This window comes from Ischnura elegans, chromosome 4 (genome assembly GCF_921293095.1).
Source record: "Ischnura elegans chromosome 4, ioIscEleg1.1, whole genome shotgun sequence".
Taxonomy (NCBI): Eukaryota; Metazoa; Arthropoda; class Insecta; order Odonata; family Coenagrionidae; genus Ischnura; species Ischnura elegans.
Genome location: NC_060249.1, coordinates 52,278,001 through 52,284,334, shown reverse-complemented (window position 1 = coordinate 52,284,334; position 6,334 = coordinate 52,278,001).

Sequence of the window (6,334 nt, the reverse complement as noted above, 5' to 3'; positions counted from 1 at the left end):
AGCGTTCTGGCAGCTTCCCTTCCTTCATATACTTCCCTCGTCAATTTACAGTAAGATCTCCTAACTATCATTCTATCTATAATTCCCTATAGTCCGGCCCTAAGAGTCACACTTGGAAAGCAGTGTGCGGGTTGCAACTACAAAAATAGAGCGAAATATTGACAAACTTGTGAAAAATAAACAGTGTCAAAAATCGAATTGATTGATTGAAGTATTTCACTTATAGAGATTATTGCACTTTTCAATTAAGTTTAAAAAAAATTTATTGATGTGGTGGTAAAGTGAAGTAGAGTATTGTGGCCTACGGATGATGCGAAATCGATTTTAGGCCCTTGCATAAAAAAAGGTTGAAGAAGGCCCCTGGACTAGAACCTGCAGATTTATCGCTGATTGGCTATTGAACGCCTGATCATCCGCGAACCTCACCGATTTTTAACACCTTTCCTCCCGCTTTTACTCCCGCTTCCAACTCATCCTACTCTTCTCTTACCATGTACTCAGTGTAAATGTTAAAAAGCAGCGGCGAACGAGGATTGGAGGAGATGAGGACAGGAGGAGAGGAGAGCATTGGCGACGATTCCAAATTTTTTAAAATATAGTGTGGGAGTGGAAATGTTAGAGGTTTATTTATGACCACGGATACTACACTACGAAGGAATTTTTAAAAAGCATTTAAAAGCTGTAAGAAATGGCTTGCGGATCTTTAATGTCTTAAGTATCGAAATAGCAGGCCAATGAGGGACATAGCTATGGATTTAACCGTTTAGATGTGCTCCGGGACACTTATTTTACTATCTGTTAATACACCAAGATCTTTATATAATGACTGACGGTACAGCACTATTGAGGTGGTATTTCTTGGTATGAAGAAATCATTGTCTAGTTCTCACAGAGATGGGAACCCAATGGGGGTCCTCTGAGGGTTAAAACACACCGGGACGGGGACCCAGTAACTTACTGATACGACCGCGCTCCCGGGGAGGGGTTTGGAAAGGAAGGATAAAGGAAAGAGGCGCCGCCGCGATAGCCCGACGATGCCTCTGGGATAGTGATAAGGTAAGAAGGGCGGGACGGGAAAGCCCTCGCCGCAAAAGAAGCGGCCAGGGCCCGCTACTAGCGAAACCTGGCATCAGCCACTAATGTGCCAACGATTTTGGAGGATTTTCCTATAAATAAGAAAATCCCATCGATCAAATCATTGGATTGTCTAGTTCTCACAGTGGGAACGAAACCCTTAGGACGGGCTCGCGGGATACACTCAGCAGGGACTATAAGCGATCAGCTTTTTTCCTCCGCCACCAGAAGGGGAAGGACGGGAAGGAACAAGGAAAGGAGGCGCCGCCGCGATGAGAGCCCGACGACGCCTCCAGGGGAAGGACGGGGAAGGAAGGGAGGGGACGAGGAATCCTGCACCGTCACAAAGGCGGGCAGGTCCTACTACTAACGAAACCAAGCAATACGCAATTAATATGCTACCAATTTTAGTAGATTTTCCTATAAGGAAGAAATATCTATCGATCAAATCGGTAGATTGTCTAGTTCTCACAATTCCAATACTTCCCCTTGCCGGTTATCTCACTTCTTTCTGTTGTATTTTATGCATATTCTTTATAGTTATGTTTTGTTATTGGGCCACTGAAAATTAGCAGTGTTACTGTTCGTTGACATTTAAAAAAATAAATAAAAAATAAAAATGAAATCACGATCAAAATCTTTTAATAGAAATTGGCTATAAGGATTGCATAGTTCTATTATGTATACTTTTCATTCCATTCTGGGTAGGCACTGTATTTTCGAAAATACACTAAATCATGGTTTGATTCAAAAAGGGACTCTTTCGTGGTGTTACCAACGTTGACAAGTAACAGAGCAGCGCTTAGTGGAAGAGAATGCCTTGAAATTGGTCATAAATGGATAAAAAGTGTAGTCGAGTAGAACTATTACCGAATAGTCCATTGAAAGAGAAAATAGGACCCCTACATAACAGTACGTGAAAAAGACCTCATAGTTTTAGTATGTAGATATTCGAACCTAATATCCCCATTTAGATGTATAAAGAATAATGATTCTTATGCCAACATTTTAGTGTCATCATCGATTACTGGTTCCTTCCTTATTTTTTTGTAGCTAAAATAAAAAAAATATCTATAAACGATACTTTCCCGATAACCCTAACAATTCATGCATGCATGTAGACTTAGTCCAATGTAACCATGTCTTATATCAGTGGAGAACTTGCACATTTTTTGAAAAAAATAGAGGAGATAGAGGACGTTAAATCTTGCACAACGCAAAAAACCCGAGGGCTAGGTAACGCTTCGTTCCCGAGATAAAAATTCTCAAAGTTGTTGAAAATCCAATGGCGCGAAAAACGGCGTTCGAGAGGGGGCGTGGTTGTTTCCAAGGGTCTGACGTCATATATGCCGTTCCGAGTACTCCGAGGTAGTACTGCAGCGGGGGCCGCCGTTCCGGCCGCTTCCTCCGGGACTCTGGGCGGCACTAACGGGGAAAAGGTGCACGGGCGGAGTTTTGGGGAGGGCAGCGGAGTCTTATATGGTAATGAAATTTAACTTAAATGGCAAATTGTCAGAAAAATTGCGTAAAATTTATGTCAATAAAACAGCTACAGGATTGATAAATTTAGAAAATAAGATAATTAAGAAGTGTGATTAGTTATTGAAATTTAATGAGTCAGTGAGAGCTTGTCTATTATTATAGCAATACTTGTAAATAAAAGCATTAAAAACATTCCACAAACCTTTGAAATCAGTATTTTACCATAATTTTAGAAGCACCTCATATTTTCTCAGGTAACTCATATTTTCATATTCACATTACTTATATTTTGCCATCCAGAATCCAACCATTCCAATTATGGAATACAGAGATAGGTTGTTAACATAGACAGTTGACTTCTGGTGAAATTAAAATGGATTAAGGTTTTAAAATAAATTGCAAAGCAAAATCCATTAAAACATTTTATTGAAATCAAATCAATTTTTTAACAGTGGGAATATATTTTTTCTCCAGAGTTCTCTGGCCCAGTCAACCAGTGTCTTCGCTAAATTTGTATCATAATTCACAATTTTAATTTCAATTTTGGAAATGACTTCGTACTTAGGGTTAGCAACGCACAATATTCCTTTTTCCTTCCCATAAAACAACATTTGGAGTTGCAGTTGTGCATTCCCACATTTGCTAATATAATTCTTGCATGTTTCAGATGTGGGACACTTCACCTTAACCACATATTCAGAACTAATCAGGCGATGCCACAAATTCAGGGAGTTCAGTTTTCAATAAAAGTCCTGTATTTTCAAAACTAACACCCAACTCTCGTCTTAATGACTTAATTACATCACCTTCTAGGTCTTTCCCCCTCTTTATTGGCCCTGTGATTTTAAAGGGTCGAGCACCCAACAGCTGCTCTGCCAGGGCACCACCACCATCCATCGCACAGTTAGCCTCTGTATAAATCATTGAGGCACCCACTCGTGCGTACCTCAACTTATGCCACAGGTGACATGATACCTGCCCAACAGTCAATGATGATGCTCGTAAACAAAGGGGCAGGGTCATTTTTGACTTAGCAAATTGAATGAAGTCCTCATAGAGCTCCTTGTGTAGGCTTTCACGGTGTGGTGAGGATTCAGCAGACAGGTTTTCGGAGTTACTACCGCGTAGATTCATCTCTGCAGACGACAGTTTCGCTGGCATTGCAGCAGGCTTCTTGCACCGGCCTTCGACGGGGTATTTAAGAGACGGGCGATACCACGGATCTCCACTTCATTGACCTGAAGAAGCCTGCTGTAATGCCGGTGAAATTGTCGCCTGCAGAGATGAATCTACGCGGTAGTTAACTCCGAAAACCTGTCTGCTGAATCCTCATAGAGCTTATGGGTCAAATTTTGAGTTTTAAATAAAATGCCCAAATGAAATAAGTCCAACTGCTCAAGGGAGTGAGAGGGAGAGTTGTAAGCCAACAGAACACATTGATCGTTATTTTCCCTGCAGTCCATCTATACCCGGTCCTTGATATCACCAATTCCAAGAATTGGGTCCACAGGCTTCAAATTTCCTAGATCAGTGGCCATAAGGAGTTGGTTTCTCACACCAGACAAAGGTGGTTTGCGCCAATAGCACTCAACTTCAGTTGGGGAAGGCTCTAAGCTCTTCTTGTGGAGCCACACTAGGAAAGCCAAGGAAGGCATGCTTGCATCCCCCTTAAAACATGAAGTGGTAAACATTGCATCGTTAGTCATCTTCCAGAAAAATAATTTATTCATTTTATTTTTTACAAATTATTATTTTACATATTACCATCGATTCTACTTGCATATTGCGTCTATAAAAACGTCGGTATACGTCTAAACTTTGATGAAATTACAATAAATTTAAGAGTTACTGGAAACCATTACAAATAAACATCATAACATAAAGGTACTTATAAAGCCATTAACTGTGGTATTAGCTACTAATAAAGATATGCATGAATTAGTTAATAACTAGTACTAATGAATCATTACGCCGAAGCATTATAATCACCCGACGACGCTGTGCAATCGTGACAGGCAATGCTCAAAATCGTCTTCGACGTTTCGTCGAACACCATGGTGGCATTATAATTTTTGGCCGTAACTTTACGTTCCAGAAAAACACTTCACCCGGCATAAATTATTAGATCTTTGTAATGGCACACGTCAAGTCGCCCTCTCAATGTATTCTTTTTTCATAGATCTGAAATAGAGATTCATAATGTAAACATTGCGAAAAAGTCACATGTATTATCACAACTTTGCCAATAATGACGACCTACAGCAACAGAATTCACATGAAAACAATTTATATATTCATTTATCTTGTAAACAACATAAAATACTTACCGCAAAGCCTTTCCATTTCGTATTTCAGCTGATGTTTACTTGTCACAGCTCATTAAGTACTCCATCATTATGGGAGAATCGACTTCGGGCAGATTTCCGGACTCCGCACGAATATATCCAGCTTCCATGCCGATAATTCTCTTACGTGTAAAATAAAAACAGATAGCGTACTTCTTTAAACTTGTACTACAGCGCAGGAGATGTATATCTCAAGGTAAATCCACTTTCCAGCGTCTCAAACTGATAAACACTTTGTTATGCCTGGTTACCATGCCACGGAACGGCATATATGACGTCACGCGTCATTAATGCCGTAAAACGATTTCATTATTTTCAGGGCGCTATTGTTCAGTTAATATGCGCCACTCAGGTTAAAGAGAAGTATACATGTTAAAGATTTTTGATGTTCTATACGATGCATGAGTTAAATTGCCTGTACAAAATCCTTGCAAGTTCTCCATTATCTTGGGATGAGGTCGCAATTGGATTGAAATGCATTCTACAATAAGAACAAATACGAGTTTTAAACTGAGGTGAATTTTGAGACTCGAGGAGAGTGGGCGACCAATCATTATGTGAGGTTATTTTGGTGATTTTTGAACCCCACTCCAGTGAGATATCGTGAGAGTTGGCTCGACCCCCTCCGCCCCTGTAATCTCTCGTGACATTGTTCAAAATGCGTATTTTCAGCGTAAATACGTTACTCTATGCTTCTTTACGTTTGATTTATTAAAAGAAAACAATTTGTACATATTTTTAATTTTTGATTAGTTAAGACTAGTATTTAAGATTACTAAGATCGTAGCCTCGAATAAAATTTTACTCTGTTTCTTGTGGAAAAAAATTGATTGTTATTTGCCAGGATCACCCTCCCTCCGACGTGAGATAGGTTGAGAATCGGCTTAACCCCCGCCCCCCCCCCTAAACGCCTCACGTAATTAATGGATGCCACCTGAGCGATGAATGACTTCCGGAACAGATATTTTATTCTAGTTGAGAATGATTGTTGAATGGTAAAATTGAAATTTACCGGTGCATATCTAAACACGGTGCATATCTATCATATACTAAACGTCGCAATTTTATGCATGAATGCAGACATACTTCAAACATTATTACGACACCTGAGACCAAAATCAAATGAGAAATCAACGTTGCTGCGTTGGACACAGCGTCTTTTGGATTTGCATTCACTCCGATGAGGTTTCCACGCCGCGCTTCATTTCCTCCGGCTAAATTTGGCTCCAGTTTAAACCTCGTAAACCTCCCGCGCTTCTTGGAAGTCGGTCATTGTTGCGAGGCCGGTCCTCTTCGGAGCGCGGTGACGCCACGCAACAGACACGAGCTGAGCAAACCGTCGCAGACACAGCAGCTCAAGGTCTGGGTCGGGGACTACGACTCGCCAATCCCTTTGCATGCCACGGTATGGAGTGGGAGTTTGAAAAAAATTC